Below are 23,101 nucleotides of genomic sequence, written 5' to 3'. Positions count from 1 at the left end.
CAGCAGCCAGTGCTGCACTCTGCCCCTCACCGCTCAGCCACACCAAGACAATGGCACTGGGACAGCCATGCTCAACACGTGCCATGCTTAACAGAGGACATCAAAGGTGCTGGGAGCTCATACCCAGCTTTGGGATAAGGCCCACAGCCCTCCCTCTTCTTACCAGCTCTGCACTGGCTGTCATACACAAGATGATGATGGCCCTGCACCAAGCCTGTGCAGCAGATGCTGCTCTGTCCCTGTGCCATGCGACATCATCTGCTGAGGTTTCCTGTTGACTTTCCAGATCAATTGCTCAAGCCACATGTGCCTGCACAACACCAGAGCTTTCAAAGCACAAGGCCTAATTATTGTCCCCAGTTAAATAACTAAACTCGATTACCAAAATGTTTCTCCAGGCATCTGCACTCAAGAACAGCTGCTGGCAGGCAAGGAAATGCCAAATATTCTCCAAATAAAAGCACCTCCAGGAAATGACGATGGGATTAACTTTGAGGAGCCTTCATCCTTCCTGTTCTGCCAGCTCTCTCCTGCCAGAGCTCAGAGTCATACTGAAAACTGAGCAACTGAAAAAGCCCTTGTCACACAACGGGCTGCAGCTCAGTTCTGGCAGCTCCACTTAAGGCACTCTAGAGAGGGATGCAATATGCTGCTTATACTGAAATATGGGGGAATGGCAACAGGCAGAGACAGAAATAATAATGTACATGCCTTTGTTCACTAAATTCCTCTAAAAGAGTCACTTTAACAGACTGATCTGTCAGGATCACAGAGATAAGACTGAAGTCTCCATCGCAGGTGTTCCATGTTTGACGATCTCATGAGAGGTTGCTAAATGCATTTTTCATTCAGCAGATCAGCAGTCTCCTGTCATAATCAATTCCACTTGCCCATTCTGATCTGGGACTTCTGGAAGTTCTAGACTATTTTCAACCTTCCAGTGCCTTAGTGACAGCACGGTCCCTAAAAAGAATGGAAATCCTAAGGCGGCCACGGAATCCAGCTGCACACTGCCTGCAACTGCTCCCATTCCAAGATTAACCAGACACAACTTCTGTAACATGGCATCACAGTGACAGCTGAGCTGGTTTGCTCCTTTACAGAAGGTGCAGAGATGCAGCCTCTCTGCTGCTCCAGACAGACCTTCCAGGGACTGCTACTTTTCATTTAAATAAATAAATAATTGAAGGACCACACAATCCTCAGAGTTAGGGACAACTCCACATTGGTTTACCCTCAGCAGACCTGCAGATGACTCCAAGCTGAGTGCTGCAGCTGACACACCAGAGGCACAGGATGCCATCCAGAGGGACCTAGGCGAGCTCAAAAGCACAAGAAGGACAGTAACCTGTTGGAGCAGGTCCAGAGAAGGGACACAAAAATGATCCCAGGGCTGAAGCATCTCTCCTGCAAGGACACACACAGATAACTGGAGGTGTTCAGCCTGGAGAAGGCAGCAGAAAGACCTTAGTGCAGCTTTTCACTACTGAAAAGGGACCTTTAAAATAGGGCTCTAAGCAATCTCACCTAGTTAAAGATGTTCTTGCTTACTGCAAGGGGGTGAAATAGATGACTTCTAAAGGTTCTTCCAACTTCAAGCAGTCTAACAATTCTATGGTATCAGTGCCTAGCTTCCCACTGATTTCCACAAGTGCAGATTCAGGAATCAGGAAAGTATCCAACACCATAGATGCCTGCCCACAGTGTTTCTCTTAGCACTAGCTCAGGTCAGGAAAGGTTGCTCTGGATGATAGGTCAAGAAAGTCAAATTCAAATTCACAGTGCAACTTCCCAACAGACCTCAGCAAATCATCCTGCCCTGTTTGTAGTTTACTTTGTTGCTGTCTTTTTGGTTTTCTAACCACCATGATGATTAAAACCAGTGGTGAGGAACAAGACATCCTCCAAATGACATGTCGAAAAGGTGTTCTTCATTTTGCACCTTGCATTTGGAAGGCCACACATGAATTTGCCACTCAAGCCTGCAGCACTGACTTTAGCCACAGTGAGCAATTCTCCACTCAGTTTTCTGTAGCTGTGACTCAGAGACCTTAGAGTGCTTTGCACTCTATTGCCTGGCTTATAGTCATGGTTACTTTTTTAAATCCTAGACATCCATTCTAAATCTTATTTAGAACATTCAGCAAGAATTGCTTTCCATTCTCTACAGCACCAAGCACGCAGCATGGTCCCCTTGTCACCCAAAGGCTGCACAGCCTCTACAGTGCAGAGTCAACTGGGCTGTGCAAGTCTGAAATCACCACCCAGGATGGCTTTTGAACAGTACTTTACCCTTGTCTACAGAATAAAGCAGAACTGTAAAACCCAGCCATATAAATGAAAACCTCAAGGCCTGTACTCATTTAATACTTTAATTTGTCATGGAAAATGTCCAGAGCATGCTTGCAGGCTTAGTGATTCCTTCACAAACTGGTTTCTCATTATCTGCTTACCTAAGGAGCAATCTTACCCTTTTCTGAACATAGATTATTAAATCAGAACAGGTTTAATATTTTCTTTTTTCCTGCAACCAAGTTCCTTGAGACTCAGGAGACCAGACCACATGTGATGGAACAGAGCAATCCAGCAACTTGTCTAAAGGACTGGGCTACTCCACAAACAGGCCCAGCAAAAGTTCTGTGTTGGAGCCTTCATGCAGCAGCCTTTTAACTTCAGAATGGCATTCAGTAAGGGCAATAAGTTAACTCATCAGAAGGACTTGTGGGGGCAACTGTGAGGTGGCTGAAGCTGAACTGAGAAGGCATTCACAGACAGACCAGCAGGGATGCTGACCATGCAGTCATTCTTGCTGGGACAGCCACCAGAGCAGCACTTCAGAGGCACACTGGCACCTCCTGTGGAGGGCAACAGGGCGAAAACCAGGGACTTCCCAGGAAATCCCCTCCACTCTAACCCTGGAAGTATTTACACCAGTATTTTCAGATCCCCATATTCAATCCCTTCACTTCACACATCCAACTTGTATCTAAGATGCCTGAAAAGAGAGCTGCAGAGCAGTGTCAACAAAAAGGGCATGTCAGGCATGAACACACCAAGGAAGTGTGTACTCTCACTGTGTGAAAGGGCAGCAGACCTCCTCATTCCTAACCTAGAGGCAACGCAATGCAGCAGGATCAGGAACAGACTACTAGTAACAACAGTCACTGTACCAGTCACATAGTATCCTGTGATCATTATCTGGATGTACTTTGAATAAGAGGAGACACAATACCAGCACTGAGGGCATTCTAGAGCATGCCACTCAAACACAGCACATATGTGAGGATCACAGGATGTTAGGGGTTGGAAGGGACCTCTGAAGATCATCAAGTCCAACCCCCTTGTCAGAGCAGGACCATGGAATGTAGAACAGGTCTCACAGGAACACATCCAGATGGGTCTTGAAAGTCTCCAGAGAAGGAGACTCCACAACCTCCCTGGGTAGCCTGTTCCAGTGCTCTGTGACCCTCACAGTGAAGAAGTTCCTCCTCATGTTGAGGTGGAACCCCTGTGCTGCAGTTTATATCCATTGCCCCTTGTCCTATCAGAGGGTACAACGGAGAAGAGCCTGTCCCCTCTGGTGTTTGACAGGTAACAACATTCATGGACCCATCTGACAGTGCCAGCAAGGGCATCCACTAGTCTTTCACACCCATCTCTTCTGTCAAACAAGAGAAACCACAGAATTTGCAGGCTTTGCTGGTGCTCCTGGTACCAGCACATCCACTCTGGTACACAACACTGATGAAGCTTCTTATAAGCAGACATGACCTGAAATGGAGCCTTACTCCAGCCTTCAAAAATCATCTTGCATATATTCTAGCCTTTAGAATTAGCCATTAGAACAGCTCTTCCATCTTTTCTGATTCAGGAGCAGCATCTGACAGGGCCACAACAGTCACTGAGACTCTCACAAGGTAAAAGAGCCCTTCCTAAAGCTGCTTTTTCTTTTAAAAACACCACCAGCCACAAGATGGACTCCATTGCTGCAGCCTGCATGCTGTTTGTGTTTCACCCACACCCATTAACATAAAGAAGCCTTAAATGATGTAGAAGAGAGGCCAGGAAAAAAAAACATTTTTCAGAATCCATGTACTTCAAACCAGCCTTTTTTGACAGGTGACAGAATCAGGTCAGGGAAAGTCTAAAATGGGACACTGTGGCCACATATGCTACAGGGAACAAGGAGTTACTGCCTTACCCCAGCAGACCCTCAGGGAGACCTGACTTGAATACATTTGGCTTTGCAATGATCTGGAAGCCTTTGATGGCAACAGACATGGAGCTTTCCTCTGCACTTCTCCCCACAGCCCTGTGTGGCAGTGTCCCATGAAGGCAGTGCTGGCTCTGAGGGAGGCTGCATGACTTTCCTGTCATTAGCAAGGCATGAGGAGTGGAGAACAAGGCTGCAGAAACACTTAGGAAATCAGATGTGGAGACAGCAGGGAGGAAATACACACACAAACCTGTGTTTTTGTGTAGCCACAAGTCTGACACTTCTCAGACTTGTAGTCTTTAGGGGAGCCCTGCTTGCACATTTTATTATCCAATTTACTGTGGACACAGTAACAGAGTAGAAGTAACAGGCTCTTGGATCTGTTTCTATGGCTGACAGAGATGAGAAAAATTAATCACTGCAGAAATCATTTTCTGGTTTCTTATCTCATCATTGCTATATCAGCAGATCTCCCCTGGTCCAACACCTTCCCAGAGCAATGCCCTAAGCTTTTCCTTCCTCAGCTCCACTGTCCCCCAAGAGCTGCAAGAGTCTGTTTCATACTGTGGCAAACCAGGAGGCATATTAATGACATCAAAACCCCAATGTGACTCAATGAGGAAACTGCCCTGGACAGCATAGAGATTATTCCTGACATGGAGAGCAGCTTCAAGTCCTCAGTTTGCAGCCAGAGTCTTACCTCAGGGGCAGAAAAGGTCACTGTTAACAGTGTGATGTTCTGCATCAGAATGTGGCTAATGTTCCACCTAGATTTCAGAGCAAGCCTATGAGTTAACACTGAGGGAAAGGACAAACATTTTAGAAGACAGAAACTACAAAGATGAATTAAAATAGAAATTAATTCACTACATCACAGGAAGTGCTTCCAAAGGCTAAACACTCTCATCATGGAAACAAACACCTTACTGCAAGACTCTTACTGAGGATGCTCAGCTGCTCCTGACTGGTTTACAACCAGTTCAACGTTTTTCTTTCTTTTGATACAAGCTTTACTACTTCTTGCTGTAAGTCAACTTTGAAAACATTTCATGTATAGGAATATGAAAATGACAGAAATTAAAACTTTAAGAAATAGTCAGAAAAAATCTTCCAGGTTGCTTCCACTTGAAAGCATGCTTACAATACAAACCCCTCTGCAGCTCCACTCCTGCACAGCACTCAATACTGTGACACCAGTTCCTGCTGAGAAAAAGCTTTTACTTTTAGCTGAAAAAATATGGCTCCTAGAGTTGAGCTTGACAATTCATAAAGAAAGACAGATGGCAAGTGTCAGGGAGGAGAACAGTTGGTAGAAAATCAAATCAAATCTGCATTTTGAACTGTGAGCTGCAGTGTGACTGCCAGAGAAGTACCAGCACAGTGCAGTACCCAGAGAGGAAACTCTATGAGCTATCCGGACCACCCCAAGCCAGAGTCCCCAAATGGTTCTTTCTTACCTAGATCTGCCTGCTTGTAAATGGCTTTAAACTTGTTCAGCCAGGCTCAGAGTTACAGCAGTAAACAAAATAAAATGTGGCACAGCAATATCCAACTTGTTAGGACCCTTGTATACTCTCACCAAAATTACACTAGAGACCAAGGCAAACATGCTCTCTGACTTCAGTGGCTTTGGTTCCATCCTGTAATGATACTCCCTCAAGCCTGATGTGCACCAGTCCTCTGTGCCACTTCATGCCCCGCCTCATTAACAGTCAGCTCGTAAACTTTAGGGTTTTAAACACCTGGTAACACTTAACCAGAGTAAAACTGAGCTTCTAAGACAGTCACAATGGTATTAGGATAAGGCTAGGAGACCACAGACCCTTCCCAACCACCACCCAGCCCAGAACATCACCCATCATCACCCACCTAAGAGCTGAATCCCTCCAGTCCCCCACCAAGGCTAACACCTGTAGGCAGTATTCACCTGCACTGTCCTCCCTCCTAACACTGCAGACCTGCAGCTCAGCAAACTATACAGGTCAGCAGTACCTTTTTTCTCACCTCCAACCCAAAGCAGCTGTTTGCCTTCTCAGACAGTAATCAGAGGGGATGCTAACCCTCAAACATCACCCACTGCTGCAGGGACATGGCTTTAAAAGCCACTCAGTATTTCAAGGACAGGCTGTGGACTGCACCATGACTTCAGTCACTGCCTTCAATATTCTTCCACACATTCATCTCGCTGCCAAGCTGGAAAATGCCAAAGCTCTACAGGTGATCAGACTGCAATGACCATGCCAGTGTCAGAGTTTGCAGTCCTGACAACATATTCAACTCAAAAGAAAATGGGAGACACGATCAAAGCAGCCCTGACACACTAAAGCTCTGACTATCCCTTTATGCAGCTGACAAAGGAGCTCTCATCCCTCCTTCCCTACTCCCTCATTAAAAAAATAAAATAATAATTTTTGATCTCAACATGTAAAAAAGACTGAGAGGAACAGAAAAATTTAATGTATTTTCCCCCATGCATTATGCAAAGCAATTTTTAGCCTAGAAAGAGGTTTACCTAAACTGACTCTTGTGGGCATTTTACTCTGAATGTTTAATAGATGTTAGCTCAGCTGAAGCAGTAAATAGCTCATGGAAGACAAACAGCTCTAAATCTCTTCACAAACAGCAATTTTTCTACAAGTGCTTCTACCTGGGCCAAAAGCATACCTGCTCTACAAAATATCACAGCAGCTATTGCTGCTTGTCACTTGATTTGGTAAACAAATTAATCAGAATTTTTGAGATCAAGCTTCCTGCTGTTTCACCAATCCACACAAGATCCTGCAGAAAGCTTTTCCTAGGGAAAGGTGTACAACTGTGATGGACATCATTTGCTTATTGACAGACTCCTTCAGGTAGCAGCTGACATCAACAACCCCAGTACTTCACAGCATGCCAAGCATTACAAGAAAAACTGATCTTGCCTGAAGGCTCTACACTTATTGCAAGAAGAGAAACTCCCCGAAGTAAACAGGCAACCAAAAATTAGTTAGAAATTCATTCTAAATTCCACCCGTGCCCAAGCTGCACCCCATAGTCAAATGATTGGCTTTTGCCACTGTAAGGAGGCATCTTGCCCCCTCCAGCTGTATAGTGAGTGTTGGCCTTGCTGCCTGACAACCAACAATCCACAAAACATTTAGTGGCCAGTTCACAGTGAGTAACTCCCTGGAGGGAATCACAACAGGCAGCAGACTTAGGAAAGCACAGATTAACTGCAGAGGTGTCACGCCAGAGGAGACACAGCTTCACCATCCTTGTGGTAGTTTTAGGTAGTTTCAACCCCCCCACAATTCTTTACACCAAGAAAACTTTTCCTTCTTGGGGCACATCTGCTTTCCATTTGTCTGCTGCTCAACTGAAGGAAACCTTATTCAGTACTACTCTAACTCTCCCTAACAGCCATTTAGAGACTCTGCTGATCCATCAGTGACACTCATTAGCACATCAAACACTGTAGGTACTCCTGCTGTGTCAGTCACACATCTAATGAAAACAGATGAGAAACTTAAGCCAACACAGGTAGCTGCATCTGGGAAGCACAACTGCTTTAGCCAGACACAGTCTAGCCAAGGACCCTCTTGACACTGCATCCTGAGGTGATTTTTGCACTCCCTTCACTTCCAGCTTGGGAAGACCTGGCTGTAGGGCAGGTTAGCCGTGAGAATCACAGAATGTACTGGGTTAAAGGGACCTTTAAATGTTATCTACTCTGACTCCCTGCAATGAGCAGGGACATCCTCAACGAGATCAGGTTGCTCAGCGCCCCTTCAAGCCTGACCTTGAATGCCTCCAGGGATGCATCTTCCAAATACCTAAGAAAGATGGCGAGGTGCCGGTGGCGGGGCGGGGGAAGCAATGAGCTTCGTGAAGGGTGGGAACTGCTCCCAGCCAGACGAGCCCCCTGTGCACAGCCAGGCCTGCGATGGAAGGGCCGCGCTGCCGCAGGACTTCAGCCAAAGCAGCCAGAGCTGCCCGAGCTCGCCTCGCTGCCCGCAGCTGCAGCGGGGCCCGGCGGCACCAACCGGGTCCGCGCCGCGCTCCGCTCCCCGCCGGGACCCACGGCAGCCGCGCGCGACCCCGCCCGCACGCCGTGCTCCGCGAGCGCCCCCTGGCGGCTCCGCGCCGCGCCCTGTAGAGAGGGGACAGGAGAGGCGCTTGAGGGGAACACCCGGCCCGAGGCTCCCACCCTGCCGCCCTCCCACGGCTCCGAGAGATGAACCGAACGAAGCTGGCGGTAGGCAGCGGGGCCGGGACTGCTGTGCTCAGCGCTTATCGGATTAGCATCACGGGCTGCCACAGAAACGTTAGCGTCGGGCAAACCCCAGCGTCTTTGCGAGCCGCCAGCGGAGCTGCCGGGGCAGCGCCCTCGGGCACAGCCTCCGTACAGCCGCTTGTTTCAGGAATTCAACGGGAATCGGGCCCTGCAGCAATGTTCACTCGGCATCCGAGTACGGGGGAGATTGGGACCAGCCCTGGCAGGACTTCCCAGCCCGATATTAAGGTGATGACAGTGTTTTGTTTCCGTGCAGCTGGGATGGTTTCAGGCACCGACACACATCACAGGTACCACATAACGGGTCCTGCATGCTCACAGCTGTGATTCAGCAGAGCTCTGAGCCTGTTCACTCGAACATCTGGGCATGTGGTAGCTGCCCTGGGCTCCGTGAGCTTTTTCTAGGGCACAAATGCCACTTTCAACTTTCTGTGCTTTCAGATGTTTATGGACAGCACACTAGCCTGAAGATGAGCATGTTCCTAACCCAGCTTCACAGCTGTGCGGTGTTTGCAACCTAAGAGGACAAAAACCAGCATATCAACACCACCTCTTTCAGTTAATTTGCAGTAAATACAGAAGAAACAATCAGCTCATGAAGACATGAGGGTCTTCAGCTACCCACACCTGAGCTGGCACAGCAGAAATGCCTCTTGCAGCTGCAGACGGCATCAGTGGAGCATGCAACTGAGCCAGGAAAGGACAGCTCAGTCCCCACTGCTGGACAAGCAGAGCTCCTTAGCACACCATGCCTTGCTGTGTACACAGAGGTCATGCTGCCAGGCTTCTTGTCAGAAACAAACTATTTAGCCACATTTTAAAATGGCACATTACAGTTTTTAAGAGCAAAACTGGAATTCAACACATAAACACCAAAATTACCATTTTCAGAGCAACCCCAGAACAGCTCTCCATAGGTATGTATTCTTCATCCTTGAGTTAGAGCTTCCTGCTGGCTTAAAGTCACCTTTCTGGTGGAGCAAACTACAGCAGATATTGAATCTTAGTCTGGATGTTTACATGAAGTGCTGCTGACTAATGGCTGCACTGGGAACCATAATGCTGACCACTGGCTATCTCACATTCAAATTCCCCACTCCAACAGTCCATTAGCAGAGTGCTGTTTCTCCACAGAGTCTACTGGATGATTTAGAAAGATTACAACAACAAACCTAGGGAAAGGGAAGCTGTGACAGCATAATGAAATATCAGTGCCTACCAAATAACACCTGCATGAAAAGACATAGAAAGTTGTACAACGGAAAAACACTTTTTAACCATTGAACAGTCAGCCAACCATTGGATGCAATATCTAGAAATATCTTTATTTTACAGCACAATTCAAGCAATCTCTGGCAGGCAATCCAGGCAGGATGGCCAGTCTAGACCTTTTTCCAGCTGGCTTCCACTTCTTGCTCTTACTTCCAGATTGACTTGGCAAAGCACTTGTTCTTCCACATCCACAGTACTTTCCTATCCCATCCCTATAAAGACAGATCAGCAATAATGACACATCGATGGCAGCTGCTGTATAAACATCTTCTGTAAACCAGTGCTGAGCACATAAAACCATGACACACATTCCATCAACTTCTCTGCATATGGAGAGCTCTAAGCTTTGGCATGCTGCTCAGAAGGTAGTTTTTCTGTCCAAGGTACAAACATCCAATCTTACCAGTACAGTTAGCTCACCATGATTCACCTCACTCAAGTATTTCAGACTGGGGTACCCTCAGGCGCCCCATTTCAGAAAAACCTCTCCCCAGAGATTAGGAAGTGGACAGCTCAGCACAACAGACACTGAGCTACTAGAACTGGTAATGCTCTAGTAGGAATCTCTCTGTGAATGTTAACAACATTTCCTGAAACTTTCTAGCAATGTGCATTGAACCTCACAGACCCCAGGACAGTGCCTTTTTCTCACTCAAAGAGCTAAACTTATCAGACTTTTGTCACTTGAAATTACAAGAACCCAAGAATGAACTTGAAAAATGCCAGCCTAAAGGAGTTTTCTCACCTCAAAGTAGTTACAGCACAAAGAAAAAGTGTTGGGCTATGTTCATTCCACCCTCCCCAAGTCTGCTGCTGTTTGAAGTGTAAGAAGATTTCCATTTTATTCTACTTAGACACCTTTAAAAAAAAATAAAAGGGCAGTTTGACAACAGGGTTTGCAGTTGCAGCAACAAGAAAAGTTCCACAAGCAACTCACTAAAGCCTGTAATCTGCTTACTGTCAGAAAAAACACAAAACAAACAAACAAAACCCCCAAACAAAATCAGAACAGCAAGAACTGAACAGTCAGCTCACATGTGTGGAAACTGCTACCTGCAAAGCTTTTCTGGGAGCAGTGCTCTGTTTTCTGTAACATTTCTGCATCATCACAGCAGAAAGCATGCTACTTAGTGGAGAGACTATGATTGCACGCATGCTTACACATCTTTTATTACAGCTGGGTCCCTAGCTCTTGACTAGGGCTTCTGATGCTCAGCTGCAACATAGACAGCAAGGAATTAAATGCATTCAGGATGAAAAAAAGTTGACTTTACCTGGCACTGCCATCGTGGAGCATTTCTAAATTTCCGTCACTATCACTGCCACCCGTTTCTCTGTTCAGGCAACAGAGTGACTTTTTTAAGGCAGGTAAAGCAGTCCACTGCTCCCTTGGATATCCCAAGTGGAGAGGACTGACTCCTTAAAGAGGAGCCACCAAAACTAATCTTTAAGTCCGTCATCTGGGCCAGTGAGAGCGAGCCCCTGGTGCAAAGTTACCTAACTGAGCCCTGCTGCACATCCAGGACTCGTTGTGTAACGAACCTCAGCACAATTTCACAGGTCTCCATCGGGAAAACTCCCCGCTGCTTTCCACGAGGGAGCTCTAATCAATCACAAGCCGCAAGGATTCGATCCGATTTTCTCTCTTTTAATGAAAAGGTTTATTTTTGAGTTACGGGAACATCAGATTATAGGAACTCGGCAAGACCGTAACTTTAGCTTTAAGGGCATAAGGTACCTGTCCTGCGTTTAACCTGCCAACCACAGAAACTAATCTTATCGGCACTCTGGTAGCGTACAGGAAAAACCTTCACTGAGATAAAACAGTTTCACAAAGAACAGACCTGTGCGCCGGCTGCTCGAACGACAGCTCAGAGCAGACGGCGGGACACCGACGGCTCTCTAAGCCAACCCCATTGCCTCTGCCTAAGAGGTGAAGCCGTGTCCACGCCAGGTCCTCCCGAAGCCACCCCGCTCTCCGCGGCAGGCGGAGAACCGGCGAGGGGACGCGACAGCTCCACAAGCGAGCTGCGGGGCCGGCACGCTCCCCGCGACCACAGGAACCGCGACGGGAAGCTCCGGGTGGTCCCGAGGGAGGGACGGCGGTTCGACTCCACGTGCCCAGCGCCCGGGGAAAGCTTCGCACCGGCACCACCGGCGGCGGCGAAGCCCTGCGCCCCCGCCCCGTCCGTTCCCCAACTTCCCCGCAGGTGCGCGCCTGCCCCTACCTGCCAGCCGCCGGCGGCGGACAGCCCGCTCGGGCCGCGCCGGTCGCTGTCAGCCGCGGGCGGGAGAGCGGCAGCGCTGTTCCTGCGGCAGGACGAGCCCCATCTGAGGAGCGGCACCAGAGCCCCGCGGCACCGCCGCCACCGAGGGGAGGAGACGGGAGGCGGAGGCGGACGAGCCTTGACGCGCCGGGCGCTGCCCCCGCGCCCAGCCGCCGCGGCAGCGCCCCCTGGGGGCCGCGGCAGGGAAGGGGCCTTACTCGGCCGGCGGGAGCCCACCGCTCTCACCTCTGAGGTTAGCGAAGTCCGAGCAGTATTGCCAAGTCAAGCGCTTGGTTACATTCGGGTTGCAACACTCGCAGGCTGTGCCAGTGCGTCAGGGGAAGCAGAAGTGCTGGCCTGAACAGTTGGCAAGGGGCCGCTGTTCCTCTTGGCATCATGACTAGCACCTATTTCACAATGCCTCCCTGGATGTCGTGATAGGGGCACGGGACAGCATGGCCCCAGCTAAGCATGGAAGACATCTCAAAGCACAGCATGCGGACTTGAGATATCAAGACTCGTTTGACTTTGCCCACCCATGGCAGCCTCTCAGTTTTCAACCAGCTGTGGCAAGCCCAAAGGGTGTTCTTGTGAAAGCTTGGCTGGATTCCCAGGAATTCTCACCTTAGCCAAAGGGTGTTCTTGTGAAAACCTGGCTGGCTTCCCAGAAATCCTCACCTTACACAGAGCATTGGATTTGTGCTCATCAGTTAAAGACCTGCCTAAATGTTTACGGGATACAGCACCTCTGGGCCATAGCTGCCCTTCTGTACAGTCTGATTTCCCCAGCCCACCTCCCCAGATGTGGTGGATAAATTCACAAAGCCCTCTGAGGCTGACAGTGATAGAGCTCCTGAAGCACGTCCACTGGGAGAGAGACACTCCAGCTGCATCCTGTCTTCCTGTAAACCAGCATTGAGATACAGGCACAAACATTTTTTTAAAGGAAATTTCTTCAGTGTTGTGAACTTTCCAGGGAAGACAAGGAGCACACACCAGAAACAGATCAGTAGTGAGACCACACCTGGAATACTGTGTCCAGTTTTGGGCTCCCAAGTTCAAGACAGACAGGGATCTGCTGGAGAGAATCCAACAGAGAGCCATAAGGACAATTAGGGGACTTGAGCACCCCCCCTCTGAAGAGAGATTGAGAGATCTGGGAAGAGAATACTGAAAGGGGATCTTATCAACGTCTATAAATATCTGAGAGAGGGGATCTGATCAATATCTATCAATATGTAAGGGGTAGGTGTCAAGTGGAGGGGGCCAAGCTCTTTCCGGTGGTGTGTAATAATAAGACAAGAAACAACAGGTACAAGCCTGAACATAGAAGATTTCACTTCAACATGACAGAGTGACAGAGTACTGGAACAGGCTGCCCAGAGAGGATGTGGAATCTCCTTCTCTGGAGACTTTCAAAACCTGTCTAGATGCATTCCTGTGTGGACTGCCCTAGGTGATCCTGCTTTGGCAGGGGGGTTGGACTCGATGATCTCTGGAGGTCTCTTCCAACCTTTAATGTACTGATACTGTGAATTTGAGGTCCAGTGTTTGCTGAGGTGGCAAATCCTGGATTCCTGCTCTAGGGCAGTGTGAGGTGTGAAACAGAGAGCAGGCAATCAACCATGTTTGCTCACCCAAGCCAGAAACATTCATTACAAGTCTACCAAAGGGAAAATAATAACAACCACTGCTTGGGGTGCAGCTGAGATCTTCTGCCAAGAAACCCTGGCCCTCTAATTAGAGACTGTGACATCACACTGCCACATGTTAGAAACACGCACTGGAAGCCTGATTTGCTCTGTCACAGCTGGGAGATGTGCCCACATGCTGGAACTGTGTCCTGCTAGCAGGACATGGCCTCTCTGCACAGCAGGATGGTGGATGTTCAACTGGGATCTCCAGGAAACAGCAGGAAAACCAGAATGCCCTGCAGGAATGAGGGACACCTCACACATCTGTGGCTCTGGCAAGATTCTCACAAAAGGTGTTTGTGGTCTAGCTGTAGACAGGAGCTGACCACTTGGGTAAGCTGCCACATGGTACTATGAGAAGAAGGAACAGGATCCAACTGCCATCAGCACTCAGCTGTGTACTGGTGGATTCTGTGCGAGACTGCTGCTAAGGATCCAGCCCTCAGATCATGCTTCCCATTGTGAGGCACAGGTACAACAAGGGCCTCGAATGTCACCCTGTAGCTATGTGCCCACTCGTACCTCCTGCCAGCCTCCTGCTAGCATTGCTGAGGCAATACTGCAACGCCGGGCAGAGAGCTGCTGTAAATGACAGAGCTGCTGAAGGTACCTGCGTGCTCCTGCGGGTGGCATCAGAACGTCTTCAGTGCACCGGGAGAGGAGAGATGATGCTCCTGCTCCAACCCCCAGTAGCATTGCAGTGCCTGTGCTGCTTTTGCCAAAAAGCTCACATACACTCGAGTAGTAACGTCCAAAGCTGGAGGAGTATAACTCCTGAGCAAATGACTGCCTGGCCTGCAGAAGACTACACAGCCAAGATTGCTTAAGGCTGTGAAAGGTGAGAACACTCCTGGCTTTTCTGCCAGACTTGGACCAGGTTTTGGTGAGGAACTTCATGGGCACGTTGCTGGCAAAAGGCCTGGATAATCACATTAGAGACTAAACACTTGTTCTCCACAAAGAGATCATCGTGGGACCCCTTTGTTTTAAGGTATGAAAACAAAAGCTGAGGTTCAAATCCTCTGCCTTCTGAAAACTGAATTCTTTCAGGGTGTTTCCAGGATTAGAAATCACATATGCTGCTCTGAAACTCATCTCTATGATGATACAGGATCAATTTCACCTTTCCATTTCCTCCCATGAATTTCTTCTTAATGAATTTATTATCCCCCAAAGCCAGATTTGTTCTCCTGAGCTTTAGAGTTATGACTCTGTGTGTACAACAGTCAGTGAGTAGGTGGCACAGAGACTGAGTGCTTCTGTTCTTGTCAGCAGTGATGCTATTCCTAGTTCTGTATGTGGTCTTGTGTGTGTCATAGATAGGCACAATAGATACACATTGGCAGCTTTGATAGTGTTCTGAGAGGAGTTGGTCTCCCAGTCCAGGAAATTATCTTAAAACTCATCACATTGGCAGCAGAATTTTAACCAACAGTTCCTAAGAGCCTCTGCCAGCACATCATGGCCTTTAGAGGGCTCAGAGCTACTGAGCATAGCAGAGAAAATAGAAATTATACAGGACTTGTGAAAAACCAAACCAACAAACCCAGAGTGACTGGGGCTACAGCTAGAGTTTCAGGCCCCACTGGTTTTGCACATCAGCAAGGCGATCCAAGGATGTGTGGCAGGATCTGAAGCCTTACTCTGGGCTCTCCTGGCTTCAACACTTAGTCACTCTGGGGTCCCCTAGCACAAAACACAGCGCTGACTGCATTGCTGTCAGCAGCATGTGGTACAGAACACTGTGGCAGAGAAGGCACACGTTAGCCTGAGGGCAGGCATTGTGCTTTCTAGCAGAGCTCAAAGCGATGTCATCTCCTGCTGCCTGCCACTGCTGTGTCACAGTCACCATCACTGCTCTATAACATGGCTGTGCAGAGCCTGAGGAGTGCCCAGCAGCTCTCAGGAGACAGGAGTTAGTCCAAGCAAGACAATCACAAGAAACAACTGATGCAGAAATTGATGCCACTGGCTTGGCAAGATTGTGTTATCTTCAGTGCCACCTGCTGAGCTATCTGACATCTCTGGAGAGTGTTGTCAAGTGAAAGAATGTGACAAAGACAGAGATATCCTTTTATTCCTCAGGAAAGATTCCTGTATTGAAGACAATTATTTTAAAATGAAGGCAATCAAATAGAGTGAGAAAGGCTGAAGATTCTGAGGTACAGGAGATAGCTTCAGCTGTGCTAAGGGGACCCCAAGCCGTTTTGGCATGGATGCTGTGGTTACCCTTCTCCAGTGTATGCACCCATGTTGTACAATCCCACAAAGCCAGCCCTGCCTAGTGACACCAAAGCAATCAACAAAGAAGACAATAAAAACACTGCTGTGGTGGCACCTGGCAGCACTGTGGACAGACATGAGTCAGGGTGGTGTAGCCCACATCCCAGTACATAGAAGGGAGCTGTTTGCAATGTTTCTGTTATATCTGTGTTTAATGTGGATGAATGTAAAAGACAGTTAAAACTATGAAGTAGCTGGATGAAGAATATGGAAAACTGAAGACAGGTCACAGCATCTGGACAGAGAGAGTTTGTTTCAAAGTGACACTGCATATGAATAAAATTTTCCTTACAGCAGTGGTGGAGCTGGAAGGAATCACAGCAGGCCATATCTAACACACTTTGCTGATAAGCTGGCAAGGACATGCTAGCAGAATCATACTTCCTCTCTTAGCAGCTTCTTCTGTGTTTGGCAGCCCACATTTTCTGTGCCCACTCCACTGCCCCCTGAGCAAAGGAGAGAATGAGAAAAGGTCATCACCAAAGCTGACAGGAACTGGCCCACTGCAGCCAGTTTTCTCAATGAAGCATGACATTTTACCTACAAATACAGATTTAGTTTAACTGGGCTTTGTTCATCCATGAGTTAAGGAGGTGTAAAGGTTACACTCCATGCAACACTGGCCACACTGGCTCAGAAATGTGCTCAGACATTTGCCATTGTGGCTGCTTCTTGGCAGACCTGCAGCTACTGCATAGCAGGCACATTTCCGTCACCCTGTTGATCAGCAGTTGGTGATGCCAGCCTCATGCTGTTTCCCTCTGTAGAGAAAACTCTACAGCTTGTTTAACACTAAGAGTCTGCTGCTTTCTCCCAACAATTGGCTGAGGGAGGAAAAGCATCATTTGTTAGAAATGCTGCTTTGACTAAAAGTACCCAGCTTCATTCGTGCTGAAGCATCACACACAGCAGGAAGCTATCTCAGTGTTTCAGTGACAAAAAGTCTCTACTGCCAGGGTCAGAGCTGTTTCCTTGCCAGGTACCACTGGCAACACTTACAGCACCTGGTATCACAGAGGATATTTAATATCCCATATTCACTGTATCCTACAGATGGCTTTGTTTGGTTGGTTGGTTTGGTTTTGTTTTTTTGTTTGTTGTTGTTTTGTCTTTTGTTTGGTTGGTTTTTAATGACTAAGCAGGTATTGTACCAAATGGGAACTTACCAATGAAAGTACATTCAGAGCCCTTAAATATGTTGCTGTGTTCATGTAAAGACACGGTAAAGCCTGTTCCCTGTAAGGTAAAGGTCACAAGAGTAAACTCTTACACAAACCCTCTAAGCAAGACAGAGTGGAAGAGCACAAGTTCAGTATCTTCAGCTGCAAAGCCAAACTCCTAATTGCACTACACAGTGTGTAACAGAGCAAGGGGACACCTTCATGTAGCTGCTGAATAAGCTGTTTTCTTGGTAAGATTGTTTTTAACATTCCACTACAGAAAAATATTAACTTCCCTGACTTGCTCCTACATGCTTTCATTATTTTTTGTTTTTATTGTCAGAAGCGGCTTTCCTAGGCCAAATTTACCTTGTAGTCGTGGTGTTAAATAAAGCCTTCTTTCTCTAGCAATAATGCATTTGGGAACCATTGCTTCCATCTTCTTACTCTATGCAGTACAAGGCCAGCTGTGATGTCCAGCACAAGCAAAGAGAGGCCTTGTAGATAGTACTCTGAAAAGGAGAAGAGTTGGCTTCAGTGATGGAGGAGATGGAAGAACATCCTGTCACCTTTCTCTCTTTTCACAGGCCAAGCTAGAAAGCCTCTGAGGTTCCCTGCAAAGCAGCTTGGGATAAGTGTGGAGAAGAAAAAAACTACAAAGCAATTAAAGAGTCAGAACTAAATTCACACTAAATGAGCATTGGTCTGTGCCCATTCACAGACCAGTCACAATGACATCTGTCTTTCTGCTCCTTTCAATAGCTAACCCAGAAGCAGCCACAGCCTGCTTTTCAGCCCCATGTTATGTATAGCATCAGTGTGTTCACCTGCAATGTGCTCATTACACACAGCTGCCTCTGCTCTTCACCTCTCGCTCCTTAAAGAGCCTGCTGGTCACTGGAACAGGTCAGAGAGAGCAGATTTCAGCCAAATGAACAGCTCCAGGAGCTCACAGCTGAATGCATTACCAGGAATTATAAGAGCAATTCAAGACTGATGAGAAGACAGATTTTCCCTTCTCTCTTAAAACACCAGATTTGGTTCTGTTAATTTCAACTTCAGTTGTCGTTGCAGAATCACAGAATCAATCAGGTTGGAAGAGACCTCCAAGATCAAGTCCAACTGATCACCCAGCCCTGTCTAATCAATTAGACCATGGCACTAAGTGCCTCATCCAGTCCTCCAGGGACATGGACCACACCACCTCCCTGGGCAGCCCATTCCAGTGGGCAATCTCTGTGAAGAACTTCTTCCTAAGATCAAGCCTAAACTTCCCCCTGCGCAGCTTGAGACATCAGATCTGTTTCTGCAAAGCATAACTTGGTGAGATTAACTGCTGAACAGAACTATCACAGGCAGTCTAGCTTGGGATATGCCCTGGATTTGCAGAAGAGATGCAGAGAATTCCCCTCAGAGTGCAGGTATACATCAGGTATTGTCACACATGAGCTGGGGCAAGGAGGGAGGGTGTCAGCTATGGACAGAGGTGCCTGAAACACTCCACCAGCTGTTGTGACTAGTGCTAAGAGAAAGACTCACCACAGTGGCAAGGGTAAAAGGCCTTCAGGGGTGATGAAAATAAACACTAAAAACACAGAGGGATGCACATAGTGTGTCCTTTGCAGTGACTGTAACTGGCAACATGCAAAGCAGGAGGCAGACCCTTTTCTTTGGTGCTGTTTCTGCTCCCATAGCAACAGGAGGAGTGTTTCCAACAGGTCTGAACGATGGAAGTTCAAACAGAAAATAAAAATATGCTGAGTGAAACCACAATAAGGTAACCCTAACAAGGGAGATTCTTGTCCTGCCAGACTACAAGAGTGCTCTGCAGAATTCACTGGGGATCAGTCACAACAAATCCCAAGACAAGACAGGGGCTCCAGAAGCCCCCACCCACTGCACCTTTCAGTCCTTATGGCTATTCTAAAATCCAGATGATTAGGAATGTAGCTCCTCAAGCAGCACAGCAAGTCCCCATCCCATCTGACAAGATTAGGAAGCATTTTGTCCCATGCAGGGGTTATTCCACAGTCATCTCCTGCCCACTGAGGCAATGCCACCGTTCACAAAGGTGACAGAAGGAGAGGAAGCATTGGTCTGATTCAGCATGAAATTTCTTACCTCCTGCTGCTAAAGGTTTTCCCCAAAGTGCTTTCATCCTCCTTGAGTTCAGTTCATACACAAGTTTAAAAGAAGAACATAAGAAAGAAAGATTATCATGCTTCTGTCTTTTGTCCAGAGATAGGGGCTCTGATGTTTCAGTCATCATAGAATCATAGAATCAATAAAATTGGAAAAGACCTCAGAGATCATCAAGTCCAACCTATTACCTAACACCTACCATGTCATGACTACTAAACCATGACTTCAAGTGCCACATCCAATCCCTTTTTGAACACCTCCAGGGATGGTGACTCCACCACCTCCCTGGGCAGCACATTCCAATGGCCAACAACTCTTTCTGAGAATTTTCTCCTCACCTCAAGCCTAAACTTCCCCTGGTGCAGCTTGGGACTGTGTCCTCTTGTTCTCTTGCAGACATTTTGCATCACAAATAAAATCCTTAGATTCTCTTTGTGCTGTGGCTAACACTGCTGAGCTGATGTTTTTCTGCATCTTTGCTGAAGACAGAGGCTGAAAATAATGAGAACTTGGAGGGCACTGTGATTCATGCCCAAGTTTTAAGCAGAAGGGGTTATCTCCTAGTGTGCCCCTTCTGAAGGACTTCCTCCTTTATTTTTTTCTGCAAGTGAACAAAAAAATATTTCCAAGAGTCTACCCCGATGTACCTGAAGTGTTGTATGTGAAGAAGACATTCAAGCAGCTGCTAAAAGCATTTGTATAGCACCTTGCTTAATGCAAAACTGGTGGTGGAGGTACTGATTCCTGAGCAAAGGGGAAAGACACGAGCATAGGCACATGTGCACATCCATGCCCCAGAGCAAGTCTGATGCTCCAGGCAGGAAGCCTGTGGAAAAATCAGAATCATACAATCATAGAAATAGGGTAATCACAGAATGGTTCATGTTGGAAGGGACCTCTGAAGGTCCAAGCCCCTCATCTTAAGAAAGAGTTAGTTTTTAAATTCCAAGCTCCTTTTTCAGGTACTTGCAATGTCAACTCTTTCAGAGGGATGTAACTATGAACATTAAATGTGGTTCTGACACATAGGATGCACAATTTGCAGGTTGCAGATGCTTTAATGGAGCAGAACCCAGAGCCTGAATTACCACTGAGCCACCTCAGTTGCACATCATCATAAATGCACTGAAATCAACTGAGGTGCAAAAGCACACAGTTGGGAATACTGCAGGTTAGACTGAACCTTGAAGATTTCGAAGGAAAGCTGAAGTAAAATATTTCCCATGTCCTGACTTGTCTTTTGGAGGAGGGGACATAATATTATTGCTGCTTAAGGCCTGAACAGCTAAGGATTTGGCTTTGCTAAGTCTCATAGCAAAAGTGTAAAAAGTGATGTTGCAAATTCCAACATCATTTGTGGCCAGCTTTAACAAAAGGGACTGTTAAGGTCTGCATGTAACATGGATTGCTTTGCTCTGGCAAATTGATCCAACAAGCCCTTGTGTGCAATTGTAAACATAATGCTTGTGCAATGCTGGCCCCTGCCTGTGGAGTGCTGTCTACCACTCACCGGTTTGTCCTTCCTAGGCTCCTTCTTTATCTTCTCCTTAGTGTCCTGCCTCTGCACAAACCTCACCTCTGCCCCTTCAGATGGCCTTCCAGTTTTTTTCTCTTCTGTACTTTCTTTCACCCCAATCTAATGACTCTTCTTTTCCAGCTTTATTTTATTTTCCTCCCCAAACAACATTCCAGAGTACCCACGCTGTCATTAATGACACATTTTATCATTTTATTAACAACCTTTCATTGCACATCTGCTGTATTGCTGAAGGCAATTAGGAAAAGAGTTACCATCCCCTGCCTGAGCAGCAGCAAATTGGCTGAGCTCCAGAAAGAGGTGTTCCCCAGGAAGGCTTCCCACCAAAAGGTACCCCACAGCACACAGCAGCCTAGATGCTATTGATCCTATTCACTGAGTCCTACCCAACCACAGTGTTTATTTCCCACAGCAAACTCATCAGTGAGAAGAAATGGGTCCAGCAGCTCCTGTCAAAAGACTTGCACTGGCTTCCTGGGGAAGCCTACATCATCTGTTACCCTCGGATTCCCCTCGAGGGTCATCATTAGCCAAAAAAGGAGCCTGTTATTTGTTCTACAACAGACTGGAGCCACACACAAAGCAGCTGTTAAAGTCTTTCCAGGTCCTTGAAGGCCAGCCACAGTAACAAACAGGCCCTGAGGGTACCAGCAGACCTGACTGGCTTTACCTAGCCTCCCCAGGCCTCTGTTTACCCTGTTCACTGCCCAGCACCTCTAGAACAATCAGACCCTGTCCCATCAGTGTTACAGCAGGGCCAGTCTGAATACAGAATACAGAATTAACCAGGTTGGAAAAGACCTTTGAGATCATCAAGTCCACCCTATCACCCAACACCATCTAAGCAACTAAACCATGGCACTAAGTGCCTCATCCAGTCTCTTTTTAAACACTTCCAGTGATGGTGACTCCACCACCTCCCTGGGCAGCACATTCCAATGGCCAATTACTCCTTCTGTGAAGAATTTCTTCCTAACATCCAGCCTAAACCTCCCTTGGTGCAGCTTGAGACTGTGTCCTCTTGTTCTCGTGCTGGTTGCCTGGGAGAAGAGACCAAACCCCATCTGGCTATAACCTCCCTTCAAGTAGTTGTAGAAAGCAAGAAGGTCTCCCCTGAGCCTCCTCTTCTCCAGGCTAAGCAACCCCAGCTCCCTCAGCCTCTCCTCACAGGGCTGTGCTCCAACCCCCTCCCCCAGCTTTGTTGCCCTTCTCTGGTCACGCTCCAGCAACTCAACATCTTTCCTAAGCTGAGTGGCACAGAACTGGACACAGGACTCAAGTTGTGGCCTAACCAGTGCTGAGTACAGGGCAAAATGACTTCCCTGCTCCTGCTGGCCACACTATTCCTGATGCAGGCCAGGATGCCATTGGCCTTCTTGGCCACCTGGGCACACTGCTGGCTCATGTTCAGCATACTGTCAGCCAGTACCCCCAGGTCCTTTTCTACCTGGCTGCTCTCCAGCCACCCTGACCCCAGCCTGTAGCACTGCATGGGGTTGTTGTGGCCCTGCCCTGCAATGGGTCCCACTGGACTCGGTCCACATTCCATCCCTGTCCCCAGGGAGGTGAGCGATGCCCAAGACTGGGGCTGCTTTGGTCCTCACTGGAATAGTGGGATGGGCCCTGTCTGATGAGTCCTGCCCTGCTGCCCTGGGAAGTTTCCTTGAGTCCTTCTCCCTTAGGGAGTAGCTGGCAATAACTGCTATAGAATCTGTATGTGCCAGACTCATTGGAAGGGTTGTGAGTGCTGGTACTGCTGGACTGGACAAAAAATCCCATTTCTGAGCATGGAGAACATGAGATTCCCCTCCCAGAGATAAGCTAGTGAGTGAACTAACTAGTGTCCCAGCTATAGACAGAAAGAAATATGGATTGCCAGGGATAAGAGGGAGCAGCTGAAAAGGATAACAGCACCATGAGGGTATTACAGCCATCATCTCTTCTGCTTCCATTCTGCTGCTCAGATTTTTGACTGTATGCAAGCTGCCTCTCTCCCACTCCCACGAAGTCCACACTTCCTAGCTGCAAGGGCAACAGGACCTGCCACACAGAGGTCTGTGTAAGAGCCCTGCCAAGTCACACAGGAGCAGCTGAGCCACAGCTCTGTGTCTGTACCCCTGCAATACTCAGATGTGCTTTGCCACCTATGTTGCACAGCCCAGAGCACTCTACCTTGATTCAGCCACAGATCTGCCCATCAGCTGTAGCAGGCCTTTTGTCCACAAGAGAGGAACAGCACATCCACTACATCACCATC

General features: G+C 47.7%; 1 protein-coding gene across 1 annotated transcript in view; it reads right to left on the bottom strand.

Annotated features, from left to right (window-relative positions):
• CPNE4 (copine 4) overlaps window positions 1–12,157 on the bottom strand; it is a 148,966-nt gene extending 136,809 nt beyond the window's left edge. The window contains exon 1 of the mRNA XM_054160928.1: window positions 11,990–12,157. The gene's annotated coding sequence lies outside the window, so the exon portion shown is untranslated. The remainder of the gene's footprint in view (window positions 1–11,989) is intronic.
• Between the last annotated feature and the right edge of the window lie 10,944 nt (window positions 12,158–23,101).

Source organism: Dryobates pubescens, chromosome 4 (genome assembly GCF_014839835.1).
Source record: "Dryobates pubescens isolate bDryPub1 chromosome 4, bDryPub1.pri, whole genome shotgun sequence".
Classification (NCBI taxonomy): domain Eukaryota; kingdom Metazoa; phylum Chordata; class Aves; order Piciformes; family Picidae; genus Dryobates; species Dryobates pubescens.
The sequence above is the reverse complement of the archived record's forward strand: the minus strand, read 5'-3'. Positions and strand labels throughout refer to the sequence as shown.